We start from the raw sequence: 13,794 nt of genomic DNA, 5'->3' as shown, positions 1-13,794 counted from the left end.
GCCCCCAGAGACACAGCACTCCCCCAGCCACCACAGCAGGGATCAGAAGCCACCAGTAAGGAAACAAGATTCATCAGTAATTGAATTAAATGCAAATTGTGTGATAGATCAGATAATTCCTTGGCTGCTATTTCTTAATGCCAACATTACTTTATTCATTTGCATTTTCAAAGCAACATGGTCCTATTTTACAAATTGCCAGATAGTTTCCCATCAAACTGTGTGAAGAAATTACAGTAGAGTTTGGTTTTTTTTTTTCATTTTATCTGGTTGGCAATATCAGAGGAGATAATGCAATGCCCCTGGCACTATAAAATATTCAGCTTTGTGAATAAAGATCTTGATAAAAGAGCACCAGAAAGCAGCACTTTATTAAAGCCCAGTGCTTTAACAAAGCATGCTTTTAAAAGATTTAATTTAAAAATTAAATTGCATTTAGATCATTTGATTACTGTTTAATAACAATGCATAATTTATATCAAAGTGACTTGACTGCTTAAAAAAAAATAATCAGACCCCACTCTCTGTGCCTATAACAAAAAAGGATTAGTAATTAGAAGTTTTCCCCTCTAATCAGCCAATTCTAATATTGCACATTCATCCTGGAGAGTTCCTGTATTGAGTTGGATCACATACCAAGGTCAGGTTGGATGGGGCTCTGAGCAACTTGGTCCACTTGAAGGTGTCCCAAATTATGGTTCTGTGATGATTCTAAGACACTTCTAAGGGAAATTGCTCCAGTTTCCAACAAGGACTAAGTCAGCCCTGAGCAACCAGACAGAATTAGAAAAATAAAAGGATGCTTTAAAACTGCACTTTATTTCCCTCCCTCTCATTTTTTACACCAAGTTCACCTGACAGTGACAAATGTGACATTTTAACCCATATTGAAATTATTTTTTTTTTTTTTTGGTCACAAGAAAGATGAATGGGCAGTGGAAAAGAGAAAGATGTGGAGCTCAAGAAAGTAGGCAAAGACTTTCACCAGTTGGTATCTACCTCTCAGAAGTAAGGAACTGTCAGACACTAAGATTTCTGTTAAAACCCTTCAAAGAAAAATTTGTACTCATAAATAATATTTAAAGCCAATCCAAAGCAAAGTACTGTGTGAAGGCTTTCTTTGATAAAATTTCATGTAAAGTTTTGAAGCACTTCTGCCTAAAAACAGGAAATAAAACCTGGGTTTGCTCTTCTACCTAGATCCTGGTTGTTTTCCTTCATTTCAAAAACCAATGAAACAAAACAATCGAGTGGCGAAAAAAGGAAGAGAAAAACATGACTAAAATAAAAAACTTAGTGTGAGTGGAGGAAGAAAAATTTTAATTTTTGAATGGTCCAGCTTGCTTCAAATGAGAAAAAGTATTAAAAAATACTGTTAATATTTTTGTTGGGAGGGATGATGACACACACACACACCTCCCCATTAAATCCTAGAAAACAAAAGCTATCCCATTGTTATCTGGACTAAGTTAGACCATTTACTTTCTGAACACGTCTTAATCTCACCACCTGTAAGCTTGAATAATAGTTCATCTTTTAGAGGTAACCTGGTACAGAATTTCATGGTTCCCAGCAAAGGGAACAGCTCAAGTGACATAATGCAGAAGCAACTATGCCTTCAAACACTGAATAATAAGTATTGTTAAATATTAGCCAGCCAGTGTTATGTAAATCTTCACATATTCTTTACCCCCAAATGAACTAAGCCATGTGTGATTCTACAACTAAAAGTACAACTTGCTTCTCTTTCAGATGAACTAAAAGGATTGGTCTATAATCAATTAAATCTGTCCAAAAAAAAGTATAGAAAGCTGTGGGGGAAAGAGCTGTCCCACAAAATAAAAGCACAGGCAAAGAGCATACTCAGAAGACTGTCAAATACAACCAATACTTGGGAAGGGTTTTAGTTTAATCTGCTTCTTGTAAATACACAGGCAACAAAACCATTGTAAACTCAAAGTATGAAATTTAAAGCAAATCTTTGACTGAAGGAGCTTCTGGCCATTGAGAATATTTGAAGACTAAGGTCATCCATTCTCTTCAGCTTTTAGAGTTGGCTGATCTACATTTTTTAGTTTAGATATTTTAGTCGCATTTTTCTAAAAACTTAAACACCAAACGGGGATACAGATATACATTATAGGTTTTTTTTTTGTTGTTTCCCCTTCCACATTGAAAACAGCTTCTAGACTTAATAGACGTAGGCTAATTTATGCCAGTCAGGGTTCAGCCTTTTCATATTTCTCTACCCCAGATACAGTTGTACAGTTATAACACTACACAAAGCCTCTAAGTTCTTTAATTTGTGGACGTTTCTGATGTGTTTTCTTTATGCCCTCCACTTAAGAGCATTTTTATGAAGAAAGCATCATTTTACCTGGCTCCATATGACTTCTAATTCTACTTCTCAAATGTCTGGTAATCTCATAAAGGCACACTGTGCCTAAGTGTTCCCTCCTCTCGCTTAATTAATTTTTAATGCTCAAAAAAATCGCAGCTTCCAGAGAAGCCAATTAAAATGATTCATCCAAAAAAATCCCCAGCAATGCCCTTCCAGGATGACTCAACTGCTTGTATTTATTGTATGAGCTCAAGTCAGTGAGGGGAAACTATTTTTGAAGCTGGAAGATGAAGTTATGAAACAGAAAGAGAATCCATATCAAAACAGCCACGTTGCTCAGCATTTTTAGATCCAGAAGAAAGGGGCTGAGGTGTGCCATTCAAATTACAAAGAAAGCTAAGGGATTACTGAGAAGGCAATAAATAAAGACATGGATGTATGGGAGCCACAGTGGGAATGAGGCAGAGGGAAAGGGATACGTCAGTATTTTGATACTTCCTCAGGCGAGCTGAAACCAGGAAGATTTCCTCAGCCAGCCATCCACATTACCCCTCTCCATAGGCTCCCTGGACACTAACTAGGCTGCTCCTGGAGTTGCAGCACCTCTCTGTGAAGGATGCTCACACCAGATCCTCCTCTGCTCCAGGCACTGCAAAGTTGAGTCCCCCTTGGGTCTGAATCCTTGTTTTTCCTTCAAGGACAAAAACGCACTGTGGGGGAAAACGCCTGTTTTAGGGAGTTTGGGGGTTTGGTTATACCTTTCTTCTCCTTGCCCTTCTTTTCCTCTCTCCTCTCTTTCCTTATCCAGTTTTTAAAATGGGTCTGCTCACTGGTACAGTTCCACAGTTAAATGGAGCTAATAAAGGATGTGATATGGACGGACTTGATGAAGGGGTTCCTTAAAGGTCAGCTAAAGATGGTCCATATAAATGGTCCATATAAAAGAATTCCATACCCATCTGAATCTCTATAAAGTTAATCCAAGCAATCAGAAACAATTTCAAAGAGCCAGACCTTGGTCAAAATATGACATCATGTTGTTGCACTGATTCAGAGCCAGCTTCAGGCAAAGCTTCCACCTCCTGAATGATCAAAACCAATTCTGGCATTTTCACCATGTCTCTATCACTGTCCCCCTTAGTCTTCAAGGGGATGCCCAGAATAGAAAACTCAAAACAATCCCAAATATTACCATACATCCACCCTACATATAGTCACTTGCATCCTTATATTTAATAGAGAATAAGTTCATTTTTACGGGCTCTTTTGGAGCAAGTATGTTATCAAAAATCACTGGTCAAGTCCTTTATCTGTGGTGGACTTGTGATTTCAGAATAAAATTATGGAATCTTACAAAAAAATTACATAACTGCTTCTTCATTAAAAAAAGAAGTCCTAATACCAGATTTACTTAGAAGAGCAACTTACTAATCTATTTAGTTATATCAAAGAGAACATGCAGCTAAAAAGATTCCATTTAGTACATGTTAAAAAAAAAAATCCATTGTACAATGCCCAAAGCATCCAAAGCTTTCCGATTTGTTAAAAAAAAAAAAAAATCAGTGCTAAATTCTTCTAGAACAACATGCAGCAGATCCAGCTCCAAAGCCTTAATGAAGATAACTGCTCACCTCGTCCATCATTTCCTTTCATTTTAAGTTAGAATATAAAGTCAGCAGAGGCTGGAAGAATTTGCTTAGTTGCTATACAGAACCATGGCCAAGCCTCTTAAAATTCGGTGTAAGATTCACAAACTTTTTGACCCTTAATTTACCTGATTATAATTTTTAGGAAAATAGAATAAAATAGACACTTCGCACATATTCAGGTCCAGAGCTCGGGCCTAGGCCTATACCAATGAGATGCACACAAATCTTACTTTGCACTGCATGGTTACAAAAAATGTTGTTAGTAAGCATTAAATTATCCTCTTAATTAAGCAATTATTTTAATTGCGGTACGGATGTCAGATCTTGGTGTTTGTTAATTTTCTACTCTTTAAATAAGCAACACTGCAAGGAAAGTAGTGTTCAATGGCATGCTGGAGTAATCAGAAGAATTTTCTAAATATAGGTGTAACTGCCACCTAAGTGGCCAAATTCCTACATTGGTTTCAGCAACATGATCCAAAATAGATCTGTAAGCTAAATATAGAAGCAGGGGAAAGAAAGGATAGGAATGAGGAGGCTGAAATTTAAGTGGAAAGGGAAAGCAACATAATTGTCTTCAAAATGTCCAGCTCTCCTGTAGTTTACTGAAATCAATATACCAGGGAAGAGAACAGACATACAGTGCAGTTTTATAAGTCATATATCCTCAAGGAAACCAAGTTATTGTAATGCATATATATATGTGTGTACCAGTACAAAGGGAATATCATCAGGAGTTGGACTTTAATGACCCTTATAGGTCTCTTCCAACTCAGGATATTCTATGATCACTTAATTTTTAGTTCCTCTCCAAGCTAAAGAATTACACATGAAACACTTAGAAGTGACAAAACACAGTTTTTCTGAAGTTTTGTAAAACTGTAAGAATTAAAGCAGAGATTCTTTCCCACTGTAGTGTTGGCAATACTCCCAGGCAGGGAGCAGCATCACCTGCATGGTAGCTGCAGTTGTTCAATGCAGTGGAACAAGGGGTTTAAGTGACAACTGGGGCAGGAGGAGCTATAGGAAGACTAGAAGGGTGATATATCACCATCATCCTCTCCTGCCTATCCCCAATTGCCAGAGACTGTTTCCTCCCCCCATCCCAAGCTACCTGCTATGATGGAGTTGCATTAAGACAAATCCAGAAGGATTTTAAAAGCCTGCAGATCAAGTCTTAACAGATAAAGAAATGAGGCCCTATAAGTCTGATCATCTACCCATCATATTATCACAGCACCTCACATGCTCTTGTGAGTATCACTTCCCATAACTTGGCAGAAGTGGCCCAAAACCTTTGGCAACCTGAAAATTCCTCCTTGGAGCAAGAGTCAAGATCAAAAGTTAAGCTGAAACCTTGAAAGACTTAGGATTATTTAACTAATACAGGGACTGAATTTCAAAGTTAAATCCAAACCTGAACTCTCTTGCTCTACCCCCACTAAGAATGATTGGATTTGATGTTTGAGCTCAGGGCCAAGTCTGAGTAGAAAAAGTGTTTATGGTCTCACAAAATACCTGTCACTCTGAGCTTGTACCTCTGTGGTACCTAACAAGAGGAGGGGAAAAAAGGAATATGATATAAAGGGAAGACACCTGCTGGCACTTATCCACCAAAATGTAGGAGCTGGTCGCCATACACTTTCTGCTCATTTATCCAATGAATAGAGAACAGTCTTAACTAAAAGTTGACTATATCCCTGCAGATATCAGCACAGAGTCCCTTATTTCAAGGAAGTTCAAGTAGTCAACCATGCTCCATCCATTCTTGGGTCCCTACTCTGTCCTGGCAGTGGCAGGAGGAGATGGTTTGTTGACTGATCAGCTTCAAGTTCAGATCTATGTATGTTACAGGCAAGTGAAAATGCAGTCACATGTTATTTGAAGTTACTTCAATTTTAAAAAGTGACCTTTGTTTTTTAAGAATTATTAAAAATTATTTCTTCTCTAACTTCTAAAATACTTCTGAAGCCTCTCTTCTCCCAGTGTGCAGCATCCCAGATGACAAAATGGGTGTACAGGCAACAGGAAAGTGTCAACGTCCTAGGTTTAAAAGGAAGAAAAGAGAGGCTCTCAGACCTTCTAAGCCTGACCCAATGTGCCTGATACTACTGGTTAAGACAAAGATCAAGCCAAGCCACTGCACAGGATGTGGCTTACACAGGGAAGACAGCTCCACAAATGTCCTGGCACAGGCCCACCTGTAAAGGAGCACCAGGTGAGAACCAACTGGATGGGTCTGCTTCCATAACTTTCCAAAGCACCAGGGTTTTACAGTTCAGCTGAAACTACTCATTTAAGTTTCCTCATCAGGAACTGTAGGACGAGGCAGAAGGGTTTCAAACTGACAGAGGGTAAGTTCAGATTATACATTCAGACGAAATTCCTCCCTGTGAGGGTGGTGAGGCCCTGGCACAGGTTGCCCAGAGAAGCTGTGGCTGCCCCATCCCTGGAAGGCCAGGTTGGATGGGGCTCTGAGCAACCTGGGATAGTGGAAGGTCCCACGGCAGGGACTTGGAATGAGATGATCTTTAAGGTCCCTTCCAACCCAAACCATTCCATGATTATATAACTCTAAGTGCAGTTGTATTTTATGGTCTCCTGATGAGTTTCTGCAGCAGTGGTAAAGAAACTGATTGAGAGCTTGAAGCAATCTCCATAAAATAATCTATGGAAAATTCCCCATGACATTGAAGCCCCTGAACTGCTCTGGGCTTAGCCCTTATCCAAACCATCCCCATGGTGCTATACAAACAGCACACAACTGTCTGGAAAGTAGCCTAGTTACCAACAGAAAGCAGTACTGGTAGCAGGAGCATAAAGAAATATCACTGGGATTAATATAACATAGCACAGCATTAAAGCAAGCTTTGTTTCCTCCCAACAAACTATTGATGCTATTTTGGATAACCTCTCCGACAGTAACTCTCAATTTCACAAACCCACAGCAGATGACCTCTTTCAGGATAATGCTGATTTACTTCCTTCACAGACCATCATCTGGCCACAACAGGAAAAACCCCAGCATGACCAGACGTGTAAATCGGCTTTGGCAACACAGCACATTTTATGACCTGTCCTAGTGCACACTGTCCAGACAGACTCACTTAATCAGCTCTGCAGGCTCAAAGGGAAACCCTCCAAAACACTCATTATCCCTTTCTGTCACTCTGCAGTGCAGTATCTTTCATCTGCCTTTGAGCCAAGGTGTCAGTCACCACAGGGATAGTTAATACCAGCTCTGTCCAGGCGCTTCCTATCCCTCAATTAAGGGCATACCTGTAATGCCAAACATGCTCCCAGCTGTCAGCATGTCTGGAGAAAGAGGGCTTTGTATTAGTGGTTCAGCTGGCACGTGCCCAAATCTCCAGCAACATCCAACAACACCGTTTTCCTGTTATGAAGCACTTGTTATCTGTAGAACCCAAAGTGCACAAAAGGGAGACCCTTCCCTGTTTCATAAACTATCCCAGATACAGTTACCAAGGCACAGGCTTGGGAATAACTGAGATTATCCCTCAGATATCCCATCACTCCTCCAACAACCAGGAATCATTATCCTCTTCACCTCTCATTTACCAAAAACAAGCTCAGAAATATAAATTAGTGTGTATAGAGACTCTGCGACAGACCAAAAAAAAGTGACACTTCTCTTGGTTCTATATTTTGCCTAAATGTGGCCTTCTTACCTCTGATCTACAGATGCTGAGGAAAGACAAGCTAAATGGAGGAACTGCCTTCAAATTAAACCTTAACTATCAAGATACATGACGCAGAAAGACTTGCAGGCTCTAAAAGAAGCTCTCTGTGCTAATAAAGTAGGGCTCTGCCCATAGCAGAGGGAAAGTTGTCTGCATTATAGTTACAGCTCTACAGGGCAGGAGGAGAAATTTGTTTAGTGCTAAAATCCTCAAGAAGACAAAAATCTGTGCCATTGGTTTCTGTAACACTGGCTTTCATTTTCCCTTTTAGCTCAAGTGTTTTAAGGCACCTTATTTAAATACATTACAGTAGCAAAGCAAAAAGTGAAGAAGAATCGAACACACAAAGGACACAGTCACTGGAATCCCTCCTGCAGGAACTGCAATTTCTTTCTGTAGGAGAGAAAAACTGCACACAAGTTTTCTGCAGGAGGTATGCCAGTTCTCCCAGTTTACACCAGAAGTGCCATGGCCTGTTGGTACCTGCCAGAACAACTTACAGAACAACTTCAGCACTGAAGTGCTGAAGCAATCATTTACTAAGTGTATCACACACGCGCATATTTGTGTTTCCTGACCTCACAAGCAACAGGGGAAAAAAAAAAAAAGGCAGCTCAGACTTTTCTTGGGAACAAGGAAAGGTCAGTTGTCTCATCAAATTTCATTCATTAATAGTAAGCCTGTTCCCTCAAGGAAATTTATAATTGTTCCTCAATAATTTTAATCTTTGGTTTCAGCAACATGACTGAGATGTTATGCGATAGATTTTAGGAGCTTCCTCAGGGAAGAGTCCCTAGTTTACTCTGAACAAGTTCAGAGTAACCCATACACAAGGAGACACTTATGCACCATTTGCCACTGAAATACATGACAAACACATAAGTCACAGACTGTGAAGACAACACATGTAAAATGACATGCTGCTGTCACAAGCAGTGTTTCTCTCCCAGCACAGGGAAAGGTAGAGATGATATACTAGTTAATAAAATGTGTAATTTCCAGAGAAAAGTTTGATATCAACCTGTCAATTTCATTTATTGGGCCTCTGGTTCCATAAGCTGATTTCCTCCCTTACACATCAGCACCTGCATTCATCCATTCTATGGAGTCTGGCTCTGCAGCCAAGGGCAAAAGAGAAAACACATTTACTCATGATCTAAGCAACCACAAGCCAGCACACTCCTCATAATCTCCTCTTTCCTTCTCTCTAGAGAGGGAGAACTTAGAGTTACTGCATATCTCTGCTAGGGGAGCGGCAAAGCCTTTTCTCAGTAAAGAGCCCAGAACTCATAATGAAAAGTACTCACCTGATTCCACAAACAGCCACTCACTCAATTTTCCATTTCAATGCAACACCACAAGTTGGGTTAACTAAAAATGTAAAGTAAAAGTAAAATGACCCAAGTGTGACAGTGACCTACATAGCTGTGTACAAGACATTACTTGGTCACCTACAAGATGTCTATAAGATATCATGGCAAGTCATATCTGGTATTTCACAGGCACTGTATTGCAGAAACCTCTCTTTACCATTAAATCCAAAACCATAAGTGGAAGAAAATACCTTTCTTTCATTTTTACCACAGTAAGACTCCTGTAGTTGCCTGTCACAAAGTGTTCAACAGAAGGATGCATAGTCTGCAAAATGGTTGATTAATTTTACCCAGCACTTAACTTGAGTTACAGGACAGCCTTAAGGCCGATAACAGAATCACTGTGGTAGACCCTGGATAATCATGTGATGTGTTGTGGTGGTTCTGCCTCTCCAGCAGTGGGGACATGAGGCTGTTTTGGAGGCCTCTTTATATACCTATTTCACTGCCACAGCTACGAGAGCTAAGAATACAACTGCTGTATGGAGGACAAGGTGCACGGTTGTGGAATTCCATGCATTTCTCTGCCAAACCAAAGGTAGCAGGCTGGGCAGAGCTGCCTCACGACTCCCCTTTCTGCACTTACACAACCACAGAGTTGCTCATTGGAAGAGCTCACGAGGCTGAGCAGATATAACCAGGAAGGAGCTGTGCAGGAAGAGACTAAGCAGTGCCCCCAAATCCAGGGCTGTGAACACAGCCCACGTTTGCTGCCAACCCTCTCCCCAGTGCCCACACTGCTGCCTCAAGAAATTGCATCCTTTCAATTGAATGATTTGACATTTATGCTAAACATGTGCTTGCCTTACCTATAGGCATTTGCTACTGCATGAAAAGTTTTGGAAAACACTGGCTGGCCTTGTTTCAATTCAGCATCCTCTCGTCCTCAGCCCTTTTGCTGCAAGAGCCCCCTGTATCTCTATATAGTATATACGTCAGAAGGACTCTAAATGTCAGTGCACATCTTTTGTGAGGGCTTTCAGGCAAATCTATGATTAAAAGTAGATATTCAAGCAGAAGATGAATATATTATGTCCTCAGGCTCCCTAAGTCATGATCCATATTTATAATGCAAGACTAAGGCTTCTATTGAATAATTACATCTTCTGCCTACCCATTCTTCCTTCCCACCCCCACATGTATACACACCACAAATGCACATATAGCATTTAAAGTGAGCAATTATTCACTCCAAAGGCAGAATATCCTTGAGTACGTGCATGCTAGAGAGAGTTTAATTCTGTAATTATCATGCAAGATTTGCAGCAGCAAGTCTTGTTCAGATTGAGACACCTTCCCCTCACTCAGGGTGAATAAAGGTGGGAACAGCATGTTCCAGAGGGGCTAGAGCACTCCATAACCAACAAAGCCAAGGACTGGAGTAGTCACACTCATTCCAGTTCCAGGTAAATATTCTCCTTCCAAGCAGAAGTCTCTGATTTGAAGTTCCTGAGATCCTACTTGGTCAGTGCTTCAAAGTGAAAGGTGCTTCTTTATGAATGAGTGAAAGCCACTTTAAAATGTTTGGCAATCACTGAATTCAGAAACTGTATAAAAAAATACAACACGATCACAAACATTATTTTCCAGCTAACGTTGATCTCTCCTGATCACCATTCACATCAACAAGCAGTGCTACCAGACAACTCAAAGTCAGATTGCAAGATTCAGCTTGTCATTAAAGTCAGAAACTTGATTAGAAGGAACATTTTAACCAATATCCTAGAGACTTAAGCCTGTATTTCTTCACTCATCCTTCTCAGGGCTACAGATTTCTCTATAGAAGAGAGAGAGTACTGGTATCACTAAGAAGAATTCCACACAACAAAACAAACAAGCACAGCATTCATTACAACTAGCTGGGAAATACAATTTTCATGTGCATGTACATGCATGCACACTCTTCAGGTTAATCAGAAAACTAGAATATTTTTCAGTAAATTCAACACACTCCATCTTTAATCCAGTTCTGGAAGTGGAAGTGGCATCAGCAACATCAAAATAATGTGCTGCAAACAAAAGTGTTTCTTGACAGAATCTTGTGTTTTGTCAAAAACTTTACTAAAAGATTCCTAGCAGATCTCATCACTCTTTTTACCTCTCCTAAAATTTGCCTTCTGATATGCAAAGTGAGCAGAAAGCACTGGGAGCCTGCATACAACATTCTCTTACCCAAGTGCAACTTCTATGGCAAATTTATCCGCTAAAAGAAAAAAAAGTCACAGTTGCAACATTCTGGATGACAAGAACACCACCCATGGAGCAGTCTGCTCAAAAATTAAGCACCTCAGCACTGAGCAGGTCCTCAAGACATCACTCAAAGTAAAAGTATGGGAAATGTGATATTACATTGCAAGTCAGCATGGGTGGAACAGTGATGGGCACAGCATCATGAAAGAAGCTCTCAGCTTCCTGCTGTATTCATGTCATTGCTCAAAAAGAGAAATGAAGAAACTCCTGCCTTGTCCTCACTGCCTTGCTTGTGGCTTAGAGATGTGACAGTGATTTGTCTTTCCCTTTTCTCCCACCCACCTCCAAAAGAGATAAAAAAATTGTTACTTCTCTTCATTAGACCAGAATTTTACCATATGCCCCAACCAAGAAGTGGGGTGTAACCAAACTCCCCCTGAGCTGTCATCCCACCCCTCTTGTCAGCAAAGAGCAGAAACAGAGAGACTCATTGGTCTTGACCCGCAACAAATCAGCTCAGCACTGTAGCAGATAAAGGAAGTCAAGGCTACACCTACAGAAGCAGAAGAAAAAAAAGAAAAAAGGAAAAAATATTCCTGGCACAGCAGTCTAATTTTGCCCTGAAAGATTTTTTTGTTAATTCAGAAAGGTTCCAATTTTCCATCCAAGCATTTGTGTCTGCCAGTAGGGCATACAAGCCACAAAGAGAGGCTGAGCTGTTGGATTTTCACAGGGTGAAGTCAGGCCCCAAAATATTTAGTTCCTCACCAACAGAATTCATATAAACACAGATGGATGGTAACATCCAAAGATGGATGTATTGTCTTTCACTGCAATCCAAACATTACTGTGAGGTCTATCCTGCATCACTTGGCACCCTGCAGTATTTCAGACCAGGGGTAGCTCGTTTCTACCACTCACTGCAATTGCAGCCAAAGAATTCAGTTTCTAAGCACAACTTGGAAGAAAATAAGACTTTTTGTAACTCAGGCTAAATTCCTGGGTCATTTTAATATGTTTTGCCACTGGCAGGAGGGGGGAATCAACAACAAAATGCAGTCATTGCATTTCTCTGACACATGTTCTCTAATTTAGTCCTAAAGAGGATTGTATTTATCATCTCATGACGCACAGAACATGTGCTGTGCACTTCACTCATTCTGCCAGCTACTTACAGTTTTATGTTACAGGTTTCCTTACCGCTGTGCCTGGTTCTTAGAGCATCATTTAAGGCTAGTCTTAATTCGGTGTGGCAGGTACAGGAAGCAGTCCCTTTAAGATACAGGAGAGCATCTGCATCTGAGACTTGCTTCTGCTTTGTCATTATGAATATATAATACCACAGCCCTGGGAAGGGGGAAAGCAGTAGCATATCCTTGCAAGTGCGTTTGAAGAGGCAGGTTGCTTATAACAATAATTAAGGAGCTGACGTACATATGGTGCACTAGTACTAATTTTTAGAGACTGTTTAGTGTTCATGAAAAATCAGATAATGTGGAGTAGAAGCTCACTTTGAAGAGCCAAGGGCTGCAAAGAGGTCTGTTCACTGTTGGTTGGTTCAGTGCTGGACCCAGGACTGGTGATATTCTCTCCTCTTCTCTTTTCCATCTTTTATTTTATTCTTATTATCAGAAGATGGGGCAAAACATACCAATTTCCATGCCTGGTGTGTAGTTTGCCAATAAACCTTGTGAGTTTTTCTTTTTGGAACCCTTTTGGCTTTTGCCATTCTTTTTCAATAATGGACATCTACAAATCTTGGGTGGTCCCTTTTGTGTAGGATTGGGATGTAACAGCAATATATGCCACAAAAGAGTAAAAGGAAAAAGAAAACAGACAATTCACAGAACAGTTACCAAAGGGTCACATCAAACATCAACTCTTTATGTACATGAAGCTGTCGGAGCATGAGGTGCCTGACTCTCTCTCTGTCAGCTAGGACCAAATCTAGGGCAGGGAAAGAAACAGAGAAGCATGAATGTCTCACACACACCAAGCTCACCAGAGGAGTGCAGATAAAGTCAATTAAGTGTCCCTATCCCAAAGGAAAGTTTATGATGATTGCATGGACTGGTCAACTTCAGACTCCAAAAATAAAAATTTAAGTGCAAGAAACTTTGAAATGCCACAAATACACCTGGATAAGTTTTAGCAGCACCTGTATTAGCTCAGAACTTAGCAAAGGCAAATTAGCTAAGTTACAGTGGGGGGGGGGGGGGAAAGGCAAAACCAACCTGGGATTCAAGTCTTGTAACCCACTTTTACTCATGAAATGGCCAGTCCTCTTCTGGCTGATCACAGTAACAGGATACCCTGGGAAAGACTGCTAATGTATTTCCCAAAGTTCACCAAATCGAAGTATCAGAAGTTCTACAGAGATTTCACACTCCCTCCTTAAATAAGGAGATGAAACTCCACTTAAAAAAAAAAAAAAAAAATATCCTACAGCTACAAACACACAAGTTATTATTTCAATATTTGTAATAAACCATACAAACTGTATTCAAGACTGCACAAAGTCTGCTTTTTACCATATTACC

General features: G+C 40.2%; 1 long non-coding RNA gene across 1 annotated transcript; it reads right to left on the bottom strand.

The window, feature by feature from the left end:
• Positions 1 to 13,117: 13,117 nt before the first annotated feature.
• LOC120322998 lies at positions 13,118 to 13,583 on the bottom strand. Its single transcript, XR_005563037.1, has 2 exons — positions 13,489 to 13,583; positions 13,118 to 13,201 (listed from the first exon to the last, which is right to left on the bottom strand). It is a non-coding gene; the product is annotated as an uncharacterized LOC120322998 (long non-coding RNA).
• Between the last annotated feature and the right edge of the window lie 211 nt (positions 13,584 to 13,794).

Source organism: Pipra filicauda, unplaced genomic scaffold, assembly GCF_003945595.2.
Source record: "Pipra filicauda isolate LSUMZ 115617 unplaced genomic scaffold, ASM394559v2 scaffold181_size1560634_pilon, whole genome shotgun sequence".
Classification (NCBI taxonomy): domain Eukaryota; kingdom Metazoa; phylum Chordata; class Aves; order Passeriformes; family Pipridae; genus Pipra; species Pipra filicauda.
This window is presented reverse-complemented; position numbering and strand designations above follow the sequence as displayed.